At 36.3% G+C, this 17,312-nt stretch overlaps 1 long non-coding RNA gene across 5 annotated transcripts; it reads right to left on the bottom strand.

Moving 5' to 3' along the window:
- Positions 1-273: 273 nt before the first annotated feature.
- Positions 274-12,288, bottom strand: LOC111870695. Of its 5 annotated transcripts, none has more exons than XR_002843903.2 (3): positions 12,214-12,288; positions 8,704-8,993; positions 274-352 (listed from the first exon to the last, which is right to left on the bottom strand). It is a non-coding gene; the product is annotated as an uncharacterized LOC111870695 (long non-coding RNA). The 5 variants fall into 5 exon arrangements; XR_002843905.2 differs by having other exon boundaries at positions 12,236-12,288; XR_002843904.2 differs by having other exon boundaries at positions 8,704-8,990; positions 12,236-12,288.
- Between the last annotated feature and the right edge of the window lie 5,024 nt (positions 12,289-17,312).

The following is a 17,312-nucleotide window of genomic DNA, read 5'->3' as shown; positions in this document are numbered from 1 at the left end:
TGTCATAACTGAAATACTTTAATGTTTAATGACAGTTTTGGTTATCACATTTCTTACTGCTCATATTAAAATTACCGTAACCATTCCCTCCCATGTAATGCAAACATTTGTTTCCATCATAAAGCTCTGTCACTTTTTCATTTTTGTACAGTTATAAACCAGTTTGTAAGTAATCCCTGTAACCAGTAATACACTATATTTAGTACAGGTCCATTTTCGATTTCTTCTCCTGGTTCTCAAGTGCCACACTGTCAAATTTACTTCTTCTTTTTCTGCTGTCGAAGTTTCTTCTTCTCATCACGCTTACGCTCTTTTTCTTTTAAGCTCTTGTAAAGCTTGTATCCAAAGAATACTGCAATAGTATAAAGAAAAAAATTAGTATCATGTATGTGATTGATTTCACTCACAATATGCCATTCATGGCAGCATAAACTTCCATATATAAATATTTATCTTATTATTTTGGCGCACTCCGCATATCTATTGCATGGATATCAATATGGATAAACCACATATTCACTCTAACAATGAATCCTTTGGTGACATGTGTATACTCAATACACTCAGTAATACACACAAATATACCTTTAATAAATAAGCAAAAAATCACACCAAAAATTACTTTCATATTTCTTACATCACACTTTGAATCAAGAATTATAAAATACACAATATTGGAACAATATACTGACATGCATTTTTCATTTAGTATTGAATACCTATAATTCTAGCATACATATACTGAATTTCTCATACTGATTAACATTCACAAGTTCTTGCTTCCAACTGAATGTATTCCACTTCACTACAATTTAATTGCCAGTGGTCAAAAATGAGGAGCTTGTTATATTATAATTAAGAATTATGAATAACAACTCCCTCGCACTGGTTCTTTAGAACCCTGCTCCAAGTAGTGAACTCAACATGGCATCAAATTTGCATATCTGAGCCATATCCAAAAGAGAAATTAGAATTGACGATAAAAAAAATGCAACATAACGTTGACTACAAAAATGATGTGGAGGGAAAAATAGTTAATTTATAACAACATAAATTATAAAAATGACATTTTTAATACAGAGATCTGTTATAAACTAAAACTGAATAAGGTTCTATAAATTCTGTTCATCATGATAATTCAAAAGTTTCAACATTATAAGCCATTTATTCAGGCAATTCTAAAACTAAGTCCCTTTTTATGGTAACTCCTGTTACAGGCATGATGCCTGAATGTATCATTTTATTCCTTACATGTCATAACGAAGTTAGCAGCAGCATCAAGCAATGTTAAGTTTATAGTGCATATTTCATCACATTAGATAATACTTGCATATGATCAGACAATTTTCTTTTGTATTACTTATCATTAAAGTTATTTAGCAACACTGCATCTGCAAGGTTGCATAGTGTCAATACCTTTTCTTACCATTTCTATCATTTGGCAATTACAAACATACACACTTTACAAATTCAGACCACATCATACACACTTTAATTGAAATTATGCATAAGTAAATTAAAACATTACTTGTTCATTTACATATAAGTGATCAAAAAATCACACGCAGTGTTCAATATAACATAATGTTCATTTAACAGGTAGATTCTGCATCAGGGAATATGAAAAGAGCTGCATTTAAAGTGAACAGGGAAAAAAACATTGGGCTGGATGTGACCCAGTAAAGAAAAATCATTTAAATCACTCTAAACCACAATTAAAAAAATTAACTATATGGAGTATTTTCCGGAAGTCAAGCTGACCTAACTATTATGTAGGAGAAGTTTCTGTCAGGTTATTTACTGATCCTAGTGCCTACTTTCCTGTAACTGGGAAAACTAAACCTGAATACATGCAAATACAACTTCAAATGTTCAGGACTGCCAAGCTAGTAGTGTGAACAATAAGAAATAATAAGCATTAAAAGCAACACCCATTAGCACAGTGAATTTTTGAGTTCCAAAGCATTAGACCTTAATGGTTTTAATAATAGCTGATACCACTAGTATCACTATATATACTCTCTGAATAAACGGTGATTATTTCCCTAAACAGTATTAACTGGTTGGTCTTTATAATGTAGATTCAGAATATAATTATTGTGTTTGTGGACACTGTCCACTGTCCTGTTTTTATTTAAAACACACAGTTGATGAGTTTGCTGATTGGGCCCACTGAGTACGTTCCATGTAAACACGGAGACAGATGCCAGTCTCCAAAACGTTATGTTATGTTATGAATAATGTTCAGAAACACAATAACTGTATTACTGTCACAAACCCTTAGATCTTGTTCAGATTCACCATGTTTCTTGAGAGGTAGGAACTGAATATTTAGGTACTATTTAGAAGACATTTGTGCATTGAAGGCTTAGCAAAGTATATTTTTCAAAACTTAGAACCATCTAAAACTTCAACATACAATGCTGATGTACAGTGAATGGCATGAGCAGTTCCCACCTAACAAATTCACATGACTGCCTTGGTGGTAGGACTTGAAAGAGTATGGAGATGGGGAGTACTCGAGTGGCATGATGTTCATACAGAATTTCATAAAAAGTTGGCCACTGTGCCTACAATATTATTATCCACTACTGAGGAGTACTGAGTTTTTGTACTCTGTCAAGCGTCTGGAAAAACGCGTTTCAGAAACTGGCTCTACTTCCTCCCTCATGTGAAAGGATGGGAAACACCTATTCTGTGGGATCCATTAGAAAAAGCTATACCCAATAACTGGACACATAAGTCAATATAACTTTACAATAAAAATTGTTGAAATGCATATGAAGACATAAAATAAAGACAGAAGAGTAAGTGGAAAATAAATGGAACCAAATCTCGACATATCAATGCAGAAGAAAATCAAAGTTCAAAAACTCAGTAATACACCATCATCAGGATCCTTTTAAAATTGACATTCACAAGTGAATTTTAGGAACTACTTTTGTGATTTATTCAATTTATTTTGGATAAAATTCTACATTACATGATTTGGGTCACAAACGTGTTCACAAGGGTGGTCAACTTGGTACTTTCTGGTTAAATTTAGACTAGCATTTCCAACTCTGCCTAACCCTACAAAACTGGTCAAGTGTAACGAAATGATTCATTACAGCCTCAATATGTGAAAGTTCATTAGGTATGCATTAAATATCAATTCACTAAAGAAACTAAAAAGAAGATTCATACCAAAAAGAAGAAAAACAGTAGCACCACAAACCACTACAAGTATACTACTCATCATTTCTGATATATATTGATTCCTGACAGCATTAGCAACGTGGTCCGTTAACTGCTGTTTCACATTTTCATCAAAATCCTTCCTCTCAGAATCATCAAGTTCTTTATATTGTCTCACCATATTGGTCAACTGAGATCTAACGCTTGGCGACAAATGTTCATTAAGGCGGGACAATAATCCCAGAACCTTTTTGCTCATAGCATCATTACTTCCATCGCTTCCTGCTGTCACATCATGTACATCCTCACTGGCCATACTGTTAGCCTTCTTATAAGACAGAAATTCTCTCAGTAATGGATGTTTCAGTATCACTAACTGCAATAAACTGACATGATCCTCAGATACAACATAATGGACCAAAGATGATATAATAAAAGAAATACTGTAACTAGAGATAGTGTGAAAAGAAAAAAAAAAACACTCGATATTCTCGTTTGCCAATTACTTCTTTTGTGGAGATAATTTTATCACAGAATGCTATCTGAGGATGCACTTCTATCTGACCTTTGAAACAATATTCAAGAGGCTATTTGAAGATATGGTGCATAGATACATAATCCACACAAGTAAAAAAACACAAAGGCACTATATGGACTATTAGGTGGTCTGCCATCTTCAGTCCATTATCAACACTGTTCTGAGTACTGATGAAGTCTCTGATTTGGTATTAAAACAACTGTCCCTCTCTCTCTCGCTCTCTCTCTCTCTTGCTCCCTCTATAAAAAAAAAGTTCCTCATTGTCTGCACTATGCCAGCTGCAACAAGTTCACAGAAACACCAATCGAGGTCCCATTTAACTAACATGTAAATGATCACAATTAAAGAGGTCCAAGGACAGAGCTTTTATAAGGTTGGATTCTTGATCTTGGGTCCCTAAATTCCTCTCTTCTCAAAAACAGTTGTATGTTGCTCAATCAAGGCATAGTTCATATGATGGAACATGCATTTCAGGAGCACAACTTGACAAAGAATGCTGTATGCCATTTGAAGTATGAATAAAATATATTTCATTCTGACCATATCTCTTTCAAATTATAAGCAGGGCAATGGATCCCCATGGCTGCTAATCTCAGTTTTCTATACTGAAACCGCTATTTCCTTGAAATAGGTCCTCAGTTATCCTCACAAGACTGAGAGGACCCCATTCCAGACCCACTACTTCTCAGACAATTTGATAGTGCCATAAACGAACCCGGTAACTCTGGATCTGTAGGCAGTAACTCTGACCACTAGACCACAGAGGTGGTCATTCCAAGATATAGAAAATATTAAAAGTAAAATCAATTTATCTTATTATGGCATTCTAAAAACCCTATGGATTCCTCTCAAAACTCGAGAAATAAGATGAAAATACAGAATTCTGGATTTTACATTAAGATTAATGTCACTGCAAAGAGACGATACTGACAACATGAGAGTTTTCAGAATATGCTCTATGAAAGCGATTATATCTTGGCAGTTATGGTATTTAGATCTCAGATTTACAGGTGCTTTGATAATAATTCCAATAGTCATTCATGATGTAAGTCTGATCATTCTATGCCAATAACATACCTAGCGAAGGTATGCAACATGACAATATGTCTATAGTACCAGCTACCTCTCTTTATCTAATCTTCATGCCATGAAGTTGTATAGGGAGATATGAAATACAGTTTGCACTCCACGGACTCTTACATGTGAAATTACAAGAAGGTGCAATCAGCTGTACATTCCAACTGCCATCACTCTTAATGAAAAGCACCTCTGGAACCAATTGGAGAGGAGAGATGGACCCCAGGGTCTCCTGGGAAATATTTCACATTTGAAATAAAATATATTTCTATTTAATAATAAATATTTTATGCCTGAAATATATTTTTAAGTGGTCTATGGCATTAAATGAACGACTACTCAGACTACAGGGGCAAATCCAGATAAATATAGAGCAATACCCGGTTGTTATCTATGGGAATAGAGGGTTTACAAACTCTTTACTTTTACTGTAACCATATTCAATATAACTCAAGTTATCTTGGGCATTTAATTCCTAATATTACTCTGTCAAGCAAACACCTGCCATTACTGGAACATGAGACAACGATAAGGCCTGTCCACTGTACTCTCTGAGGTGTCGATCACATGAATAAAATCAACACACTAACATTTATTGGGCCTCAGAACAGCAGTATATTCATTTATGGGAGTCAACATGCCATAAAATGGCATTCTGAAATGTGAGAAGGCTGACTCGCATACTGCGGGGTCCTATGTTTAACCCTACCTAACAGAAACTTACAGCAAATTTCCTGCCCCTTTGAGGGTAAAAGATAATTCCGCACAGATTTAAAATGTTTTAATAAAAACAAACTCTGTGGCTTTAGTCTGCAAGCGAGCTATACCGACTGAGTGACAACTGCATGTCGGCGAAGTTAGTGCCAACTTTAGCTCATAGAGGATGTCGCATGGTCAGCGCAACAAATCCCCATGGCAGTTAATTTCGGTTTTCTAGACGGGAGCCACTACTTTTCCATTCAAGTAGCACCTCAATTATACTCACGAGGCTGAATAGACCCTGTTCCAGACCCTCTACTTCTCAGAAAATCTGTTAGATCTGGGAAACGAACCCAGCACCCCTGGATCTGTAGCCAGGAACGCTGACCACTAGACCACAGAGGCAATAGAAAAATATCTAGGCTGTTAACAATGGCAGAATACAGGAATTACTTGCTCAGTAATAAAATTTCTTCAGAATACTATTACAACATAAATTAAATTTAGTAACATACAACAATTGATCTCAGGTCTGGTCAAGTGGGATTTGTGGTGGACAAAGTGGCGCTGGGGCAGGTTTTCTCCAAGTACGTCGGTTTCCCCTGCCAATCTTCATTCCACCAATTGCTCCACAATCACCCTCACTTATCATCTGGGGCTGGTACAATAGGCCAGAAGTGGCCACAGTGCAAGGGTCTTAGTTCCACCCCACTAGTAATAAAAAAAACATACAACAACTATTTCTGTAGTAGGTTCACAGATTTGTTATGTCAGTCTCTTACTGATGAATCCTAAGCAGTATCTCAAATTAGTATGTTATGTAACAGTTAGTACATGTATACCAAAAGCTCGCTTCATGATTGTACAGTTTTTAAATTAAGATTAACTCCAACAAACTGACAAAATCTCATCTAGGCGGGACCCAAATTTTCATATCAAAGGTATTCTTAATTACATCCACCAGCACATTTAAAAACAGCACTTACACAAATAAATTAATTTCATCCTGGATAAAAGTTATTGTGTAGAAAAGTTCACTGATCAGTGGATGTTCGGTCTAAGGCACGAACTGTCTTCACCCGCTCGAACACTTGGGTCGTGGATTCAAATCCCACTCGAGACATGGATGTCTGTGTGTTTATTCTGTGTGTAGGCAGCAGCCTTGCGACAGGCTCACCCCCATCTAAGTAGTCCTACTGACTGTGTGTAGGATTAAGAAACTGAAAAAGTGGCCAAGGTCCAAAGGGGTATATATATATATATATATATAGAGAGAGAGAGAGAGAGAGCATAAAAAAATTCAACCATGAGGATGTCATTAAGAAGTTCAGCCCAATTACTTGTACTTTTTCCACTCTTTTGTTTGTATAGAAAATCGAAAATAACAGCATGGTTTCAATGAGTGGGTTGGCATAATGCTAACACTCATCTACGGGAGGAATTTGGCTTCAATCTTGGTCACGACACCAGCTATTCTAAATGAGGTTTCATTTTTGTGGTTATTCTCAATTCCTTCATGTAAATGCAAGGATAGTAGCTAGTACCACTTCTTTCCAAATCCTTTACAATTAATCAGTTGTCTTCTAATTTAATGATATATAGTCCAGATGGTGGTTATGTTGCAAAATAGTCCACAAAGAAGAAAAACAAGAACTGAATTTCCTTTCACTGTCTCCTCACTCTCTCTCCATCCAACCCTTATGACGGAATCACTATATAATTGGTAATATAACACTTTCCATTCACCCTTTTATTACGAAATCATTAAATAATAAAATAATCNATTTCCACATAATCGCCACTTCTATGTAACATTTCTCCCAGCGTTCTGGGAGTTTGAAAATTCCCCTTCTGTAAAATTCCATTCCAGCCATCCGAAGACACTGACGCACTGCTTTCTGAATTGCCTCCCTTGTCTCAAAAGGCTGTCCATGCAGCTGATACTTCACAAATCTGAAAAGATGATAGCTGGAGGATGCCAGATCAAGGCTACAGGAGGGGTGTGGAAGAACTCCCCCCCCCCATCTTTGCAATTGCTTCCAATGTGAGGCGAGCGTTGTCATGCAGGATGATGATGTTTCATCCCGGACGTTTATCGCGCAATGCACAACGGAGCTTGTGCAGCATCTGGACATAACGAGCAGCATTGATGGTTTGACCAGGTTCCAGGAATTTGGCCAGAATAAACCCCTCTGCATCCCAGAAGACCGTGCTCATCACCTTCGCAGCTGATGGCACTGTCTTTTCCTTCTTTTTTGATGGAGAATGCAAATGGTGCCATTCCATACTCTGCCATTTCATTTCAGGCTTGAAACGGTGAAACCAGCTTTCGTCACCTGTCACAATACAGAGCAAAAAATCATTACCTTCGTGTCGATATCTCTGCAGCAGTTCTGAGGTGATGGCCTTTCGCTGACCTTTGTGGTCTTCGGTCAATAACTGCGGGACCCAACGAGAACAAACTTTCCTATAGCCCAAGCTTTCAATCATCTCCTGTACTGCACTGTGCCCTATTCCAAGTTTTTGGGCTATTGTGTCCACAGTCACATGCCTGTCATCTTGTATGATCTCATCCACTCTTTCCTTGTCGCATTCAGTTGAGGCTGTTTGAGGACGACCACTCCAATGTTCATCTTCGATGCTGTTGTTCCCATCTTTAAAATGTCTCACCCATCTTCGAACACTGCTTGCACCCATGCACACGCTTTCATAAGCACGCTGAAGTCTCTGGTGAATTTCTGCAGCAGGGATTTCCTCTTTCACAAGAAATTTGATGACAGCACGCTGGCGAAACGACATATCATGGTGTGATACTGGTCATGTGATGCAAGCTATTGACGTCACAAGATACTCAAGGTTAACATAACAGCTGGTTCCACCTACCAGCGTACTCTCTTTCGTCTGCTGTTCCCAGGTTGCATGCAAAAAAAAAGTTGCTCATGAGTTTCAGTACGACCTACGTAATACGCAACACTGCATGTCATAGAGCTGAAGTGCACACCATATTTCAAGCTCCTGTGACTCTTCACAATACTTCAAGCTTGTATATGGTTCAATGGTTCATGGACAGAAATGAATATAAAATGTTTCTCTAAATGCACTTACAAAAACAAACAACATGAGGTAACAGTCAGTAAATACAAGGTTACAAGAAGTGGAAATTAATGTCATGACCACACATCTAGCATTAGTAACTATTCCAAATTTCTTACCAAACACTGTAGCAATGATAAAAAACAAAGCCAGAAGAACAAGAAACTGGCTAGTTAGTAGCTGCTGAACAGGTTCTACTGGTGCTTGTTCTGGAAGTAACTTTCGCTTGAACAATTCTTGCAGCACCTCTTTTTGATCTACATTGGATAGACTTGCCAGCTTTTCCAACATGGCAAGTAGCTGTTCTGGTGATGGAGGATCTGAGTCCGAAAAATCTTGACTACTAAAGGGGTTGTCAACATTCTCCATGGATTCCTCAATTTCAGCCATGATGACACAGGATAAACTGCTATAGCAATCCACCCATTATGAGAAATTTTGTCAGCAAAATTATGTTCTTTAAACATCTCAACCCAATTTAGTACTCACATTACAGAATACTCACTTTACTCTACGGAGATATGTAAAAAAGAATTTAATTTAATTTTCTGATTGCTTATTTACCAAAACTCTCAGGACTGTAAAGTGTGAAATGGTAGTATGATTAGTGATTTGGAAAGGATGTAGCAGAAACTGCTAGTGGCCTAATTTGATGTACTTTCCTGGCATTTGCCTGGAGGGACTTAGGTAAACCACAAAAGACCTTAGTAGGGATAGTGAACTTATGGATGAGATTTGACACAGGATGGATGATCGCTGCCTGGGTATGGATGAACTGAATAAACAGGAGGGTTGAGAGGGGTAAGCATATAGATATAATTGACAAACACTGGTATGTGTGTGCTCTAAATTTCAAAGTGCCATATGTGCCTTTTACAGCCCAAGTTCAAAATGCTTTCCTCAGAGCTATTTTGTGTTTAGAGTAAAAGGTGATCTTCCTGAGAGAATATCATTTCTGAAAGTTTGTTTCCTGTTTAAGTATTAACATTATTTCAATTTAAATGTCTGAATTTTCTAAAACATTAAGTCAATGAAAGACTGTCACATGGGACACAAATAACAATAAAGTTGCAGTATATTCACCTTCTGTACTTTACTCAATGACACTGATTTTGAATGAAGTGTTTCACAGTAGTTTTTTTACTGAAGTGTACAATGTAAATAATGAAATTATTATTTAAGTAATTTGTTTGCTGTTTTTTATTTGGTTGATATACAAATGAAGTACAAAAGTATTGGGACTACCTTTAACTACTGACAATTGAATCTGTACAATGAGTGACCTTGAAAGAATTTGTTCTATTTGTGGCTTTGAAGTTGAATTAACAGTATTTATCAAAATAAGGATACAAACTATAAATTTAACTCTTTTTTATATATTTGTCCAAATATCGTTGAAGCTATTTTCCTGTTCAGAATAAAAGTGTAGGCAGCCTACAAAATGACTGAATTACATAAGTAATAAAAATATCTTGCAAAAATAAAAGGAGTCTGTATATAAACGTAGCAGGAGCAGTAATAACACCCACATCATAGCATATAACATTAAGTACTGCAAAATCCTGAGGAGAGTTATGAAAAAGGCTAAAAGGCAGTATTATTGTAGGCTTACTGAAAAACTGGATAATCGGATAAAAATAAAGTGGAATATATTAAAACATGAAAATTACATCTGCCTGAACAGATACCATCTATTCTTATAAATGATGAAAAAATAAAGGAACCAGAAGTAATGGCTAATGCATTTAACACTTTTCTGAAAATTACTGAAAATCTAAACTTCCATCAAGAAGTGAGAGGTGATGCCATATCATTTTTAAACGAGGCACTTCCTAAAAAATTCCTTTGTATTAACACAATTCCAACCACTGAAAGTGACATAAGACCACTACATTCCCTCAAAGCAAAAAACTCATCAGGTTCTGATGGAATAACAAGTAAAATTTTAAAAGTCTGTGCATCTCTTATCAGACATCTATTAACTCACTTCTGTAATCACTCGCTATTTACAGTGAGCTTCCCTAAAAGTAAACACAGAGAAAACTAAGTACAGTAAAACTTGGTTATAGCAACATCGGTTTCTGCGACACCTTATCTATTGCGTCAAATATTCAACGGTACGAACTAATTCCTCATAAAGCAACTGTTTTTATACCTTGATTAGTACGACATGCACAAATGCATCAACCTCGTATGTAACGTCATTTTCATTCCTGAATTTCTCTGATATCGTGGGAAAGTTCGATGTGTCTGCCCACCCTCACTTTCTGTACTTGCTGACGTNAGAGAAAGTTAAAGTGATTCGTGAAATAGAAAATGGAAGGAAAAAGCTGATGTATGCCGCGAATTTGGTTTGGTGAATTCTACAGTACAAACGATATGGAGAATCCATAGCAATTCCACGTTAATGTTACGTTAGTCTGTACTTAACTACGTATTTCACTAAAAAATGCAACATTTTAACTCGGTTTTGGTAGATTTTTACGTGACTAACATAAGGCTACTGTGGAAGTGCCCATTTTGGTTACAACGACATTTGTTTATAACGACACTATTTTTAGGTCCCTTTGATGACGTTATAACCAATTTCTACTGTATATGTTGCCGCCTCATCACCAAAATGCAGGACAAAATCATGACCTAAAGACAGGAAACAGATGTTTTGAAAATGTGGCACAGTTCAGATACTTGGGGACGATAACACATCAAAACCTGACTCAGGAGGAAATTAAGAGGAGACTGAACTCAGGAACCATTCAGTCCAGAATCTTTCGTCTTCTTGTCTGCTGTCCAAAAACATAAAAATTAGAATATATAAAACTATAATTTTTCCTGTGGTTCAGTATGGGTGTGAAACTTGGTCTCTGACATTAAGGGAGGAACATAGACTGAGGGTGTTTGAGAACAGGGTGTTGAGGAAAATATTTGGACGAAACAGAGATGAAGTGACAGGAGGTTGGAGAAAACTGCATAATGAGGAGCTTCATAACTTGTACTCTTCTCCAAGTACAATTAGAATGATCAAGTCAAGGAGGATGAGGTGGGCAGGGAATGTAGCACGAATGGGGGAGATGAGGAATGTGTATTGGATATTGGTGGGAAAGCCAGAAGGAAAGAGACCAGTGGGAAGACCAAGGCATAGGTGGGTGGACAATATTAAAACGGATCTTAGAGAGATAGGATGGGATGGTACAGATTGGATTGATCTGGCTCAGGATAGGGACCAGTGGAGGGCTCTTGTGAACATGGTAATGAACCTTCGGGTTCCATGCAATGCTGGGAAATTCTTGAGTAGCTGCAGAATTGGCGGTTCCTCCACAAGGGCTCAGCTCCATGAGTAAGTAATACTGTGACCACAGTCCCCCCCCCATAGTTTCATACATGGGAAGAGAGAGAGCACATAAGACATTTTACTGAACTTGACTGCAGCACAAAATACTTGGTTACATCTGCATTTGTATCCCCTTTAGAAGCCCTGAACTTTTGGAAGAAAATTTCTCATTATTCCACATACTCCAAAATCTAGTATAAAAATTTAAAGAAAATATTTAACTAATAATGCAAATTCAATTCCTAATATTACCAAAGACTTCTTATTTAACAAACTGCATTATGCATGTCACTGGTACCTAAACAATGGCAAGCACACACCTACAGCTACCTGCCCTGTATCACAGACACAGTAAGCACTAGCTCAATGTAAGACCTCTACTGACTAACAGCACTCAAGCAGGCAGACAGGCAAGCTGTTAGGACTCAACCACATGTGTCTAATCAGCAAATCAGTAGGTGAACTGAGTTAGTAACTACAGTACCTGGAACGCAAATATAATGTAAGAGAAAGTGACAACGGTTTTCCCAAATGGTTAAGAGGATGGAAGAGGAGGCTACATTGGGTTGCCAGGAAGAGAGGTCAGGCCATGATTCAACTTTCTGATTTATCATATCTTCTTGAGTGTGTACATGAAGAGGGGGAATGAGGACAGTACTGAGGATTGGATGAGGAAAACAGATATGTGTGTGTACACACATACGCACACACACACACAGATTACGTGGGAGATGTAAGAATAGTAATTAGTGACCATGAATTTTTTGCACATATTCACATACTATTCATAATATTATATTTAACTATCCTCTTGCAATAATTGGCTATTTTAATATTTAAACTTCTGTCCTTTCCTGGAACTTTCATTGTCATCTTATGATTCTGCGACTGTTCTTCACTGCTACGCTACCTTCACTTATTAGATCACAACATGTTTCAGCCTCACTTGGATATCTTTAAGTGTATTAATTATATGACAAGGCTGCACCATAGCTCAAGCGGTTAGTCACTGGCTTCCCACCACGGCGGCCCAAGTTTGATCCCGGGTCTGGCTAAGTGGGATTTGTGGTGGACAAAGTGGCACTGGGGCAGGTTTTCTCCGACTACTTCGGTTTCTCCTGCCAATCTTCATTTCACCAATTGCTCCACAATCACCCTCACCTATCATCTGGGGCTGGTACAATAGGCCAGAAGTGGCCACAGTACAAGGGACTTAGTCCCACCCCACTAGCAATAAAAAAAATTATATGACAAGTTGTTTCCTTGTATTTTGCTTATGCTGAGAGAAGCATCGTTAAACATTTTTAAAAGTACTGTTTTAGTTAATTATAAGATTGACATTAATAATTAAGATCCAAGTGTAATTTCTGGAGGTTGAAATTTTGTTGTAACCCTCTCTATATATTTGGGTTTGTACTACAACTCCTTTGGTGCTGTCTTGGTAACACGCTTTACATTTTTTTAAGGAAGTGTTCGCCGTTGATGGACAAAGTGTTTACACAACCTCCACACATCAAAAAGAGCTGTAGAAAAAGACCACATTTAAACAACAGAATGAATATTCACATAACCCTTTTATATTTACTTCCAGCTATGTCTTTATTATCCTTTAAAAAGTACAGTCTTGTCCCAATGGTATGCTCTAAAAATGTGCTTTCCACAAGTTGTTTGAATCATGTAACATCAAAATGTAAGTTACAGATACAAATTAGACACCAAATGGGTGATTTGTGTTTAGTGTTAAATTAGAGAATGATGACTTGTTAACATAGAAGAATTTTCTGTCAGATACCTGGAATTATGGAGTGAAATATTCCTCCTTTGTTTTCAGGAAATTCTGTTAACTACTGAGAATGCTAATATTCTGGGCTTCTGTTTTTGTGGCAACATAGTTTCATGCAGACATATTGTGGCCAAGGAGTAAGCTTCTGCACTGCATTTTTAAACTCTGAATTAGGTTATAACAGAATTTAATCACAAGTGAATCTTTGCTACAGCGCAGAATCTAACTGAAGCCAGCCAGAATCTAGCAACGCTGCAATGGCAGGCAAACTTAAAACCCGCACACAAATTCTGAAGGAGGATTTCATACCATGGAAATGTTTGCTGAAGAAAAACACAGTATACAATAGAAATAGAATAGAAACAATAAATAGAAACAACACCAATCACTTAAATGAATATACTGTATCAATCTCTAGGCTCATCACTTGTGCTATAAGAATCATCCAGTCAGAAACTATACAAAATTCCCAAAATTCTTGTGTATCCCTCTGAGTGGCAAGCGTCCCATTTTAAAGCATTTATTGGGGTACAGTAAATGGCACATTCTGTTAATGGAATATCAAACACAAACTAATTCCATAGAGAATTCATCTAGAGAAGCTGAGAGTTGCTAAGCCAGTCAAGAAATTCTCTGCCTTTTATGGAACCTTCATTAACATTTCTAGAAGAGCCCACCACTGCTCCCTACCCTGAGCCGGATGAATCCAGTCCACAACCACAGAATATTTTTCTTTTTTTTTATCATGCCGCTGTACAGAGAGAATAAATGTACCAGTAAGTCTAAACATTCAAATGGATGGCAAGTTATGTGCAAATCATATCATCCTTACCAAGTAGATTGGTGTAACAATAAAAACCTATACCTGGTTTGAGTACATGCCTTATTCAGAACTCAGCCAGTTCTGGCTACCCGAACTGAGGTTCTCACTGTTTTCCTTTGCTCTCTCTATACAAATGCTTGGATGTTACCTTGAAAGAGTCCAGGATTGACTCTTTCCAAATCATTATATATTCATTGTTCGTGACTACCTTCCCATCATCAGATGGGAATTTCAGGAGCTGAACCAGTATCATTAAATCACCCAATAAATCACTACTATCGAGATAATTTTTGTTGCAATGAGGAAATTGTGTGAAAATCAGTATTAATAACCAGCCTCTAAAAGAATTAAATAGCGTCACTAGCACAGAAGAGAACAGAGTTTATTTACATTACATAGCTCCTTCAAAGTCTAAGCCATGGACACAGAATACGTCATAATACAAATACAATACTTGATTCCAATGCAAATATAAACATAAATGTAAATACAAAGTTGTAACTGCTAAGTACATATTTACAGACATCTCTTATAAAACAGAATACACCAAAATAATTAGCTGAAAGAACCACCACAATATTTCTTACATTTATTTATACCTTGCAATTTTTATTAAGGTATATTCTTATACAGAGAAGGTATTCGGTGTACAACATCAAGTGTTAATACGCAATTCAAGGTACATTTGTTTCCTGGTATGAAGAGGTGTTTATAAATAATAAGATGGTGTTGTGTATGTGTTCATATATACATATATGTACAAGTTCTGATTAATTATCTGCTTGAAAGTATATCTGAAAAGATTGAAAAGATAGGCATTGCTATGAGTGTGTGGAAGGAACTGGTAACGAGTGACCGTGTGTGGTTTCTTAAAGGCGAATTAGAAGTGCGGTAAATACTGTTTTTTCTCCTATATTTATTCATTTAGTGTGTACATTACGGCACAATTTTTAACATTGTGTGTGAATAAGTGATAAGACTGACAATAAGGAATCTTCGTCGGGATTATGGCAGCAACAGGCAAAACATTCTAGTGGATAATAAGTGCAGTAAATGTAATAAAGTAGTACTGTGAGTGAAGACAAAATCACTGGACGATTGAGGCTAGCTCTTTCTAACAGACCCAACAGAATAGGTGTTTTCCTTCACCTGAGGATGGAAACACATCCAGTTTCCGAAACGTCGTGTTTTTAGTTATCTTAAAAACCAGGACGATGGATAAAGTCCGAAAACCCAATATATCAGTGTAATCATATCTTATCTCAGAAACAGAACTCAACACGTAAATGTAACACACACAGAAGGCAATCGCATGAAATAATATTTGTCAAGTAGCCTCCCTGTGAGATACGGAGTTCCCCAGGGATCGGTCCTTGGCCCATTACTCTTCATCTTATACATAAACGATATCCCACATCTAACACATGGCAGATCAATAATGTATGCTGATGACACGTCAATAATGATTGTAGGAAAAGATATGAATGAGCTCCAAAACACGACTTCAAATAATATAGGAGTGGTAGAGCAATACTTTGAGACAAATAATTTATTTATAAATCCATCTAAAACTCACTGTTGTACTATATTCTCTTCCAGACAAAACAATGGAGGCAGGAAAGTAATTTAAAAATACTAATAAAGAATAGGGAAATATCAAATGTAAAAAGCATAAATTTTCTGGGGTAGTAATAGATAGTACCTTGAGTTGGGAATTACATATTGAAAAAACCTGCAGTAGAATTAGCCATAACCTATTCATAATTAACAGGCTATCTAAAATACTCGATTTAAATGAAAGAAGAACGTTGCATTACAGATTGATCTAGCCTCATCTATCATATGGAATAATAGTATGGGGACATAGTGATAAGACCCTCATTAGAAGAATTTTTGTACTCCAAAAAAGGGCAGTAAGATACATTGCAGGGCTCAAACATCTGGAATCATGCAGGGATAGCTTTAGAAATTTAAAGATACTAACAGTATACTTGCTATACATACAAGAAACAATCCTATATGTAAAAAAAAGTGTAACTGCACAGTGAATGAAAAAATACATACATATAACACAAGAAATAATAAAGACTATCATATATACGGGCACAACTTAGAACTTTATAATAGTAATCCTTCAGTAGCTGGCTGTATCTTTTACAACAAATTGTCTAACAACATAAAAGAAATACAAAACAAAAACCAGTTCATACAGGAACTGAAGAAGTTACTTATTATGAGGTGCGATTACTCAGTGGAGGACTATTTGAATGATGATTTCGCGAATATTGGCTACTGATATAAACAGAAGTATATAGTAGATAATGTATAAAATGTTGAATATCTTATATAATTTTTTATATTAAGATTGTTATAACTTAATAATGTATATTAGCTGAAAGACTTGTAATATATCATTGTACCATGATCTATAGGATTAATAAAAGAATAAATGAGAAAGAAGATTCTCTTTTACTGCTGGTTTAAACACTCCTATACTGTGATTCAAATATCTGATTATAAGAAAATATTATTTAATAACTTAATTCCAGTACAGTAAACTCCCTTCTGATATTCAAGGAGGTTAGTGGTTCCCACATAGAGGTTATATCTGTATCTTCTACTAATATTGTAATCCCCAATACATAATAATAATAATAATAATAATAATAATAATTCAATTCAATTCATGTTTATTTAGGTGCAATAACTTAACAGCACAGTGGCCAATTACAAAGTTAGCACGAGTATATAAGGTACAGAAAATAATTAAAACAAAATACAAATATGACAA

The sequence above is a fragment of the Cryptotermes secundus genome, unplaced genomic scaffold, assembly GCF_002891405.2.
Source record: "Cryptotermes secundus unplaced genomic scaffold, Csec_1.0 scaffold4095, whole genome shotgun sequence".
NCBI classification, from domain to species: Eukaryota; Metazoa; Arthropoda; class Insecta; order Blattodea; family Kalotermitidae; genus Cryptotermes; species Cryptotermes secundus.
This window is presented reverse-complemented; position numbering and strand designations above follow the sequence as displayed.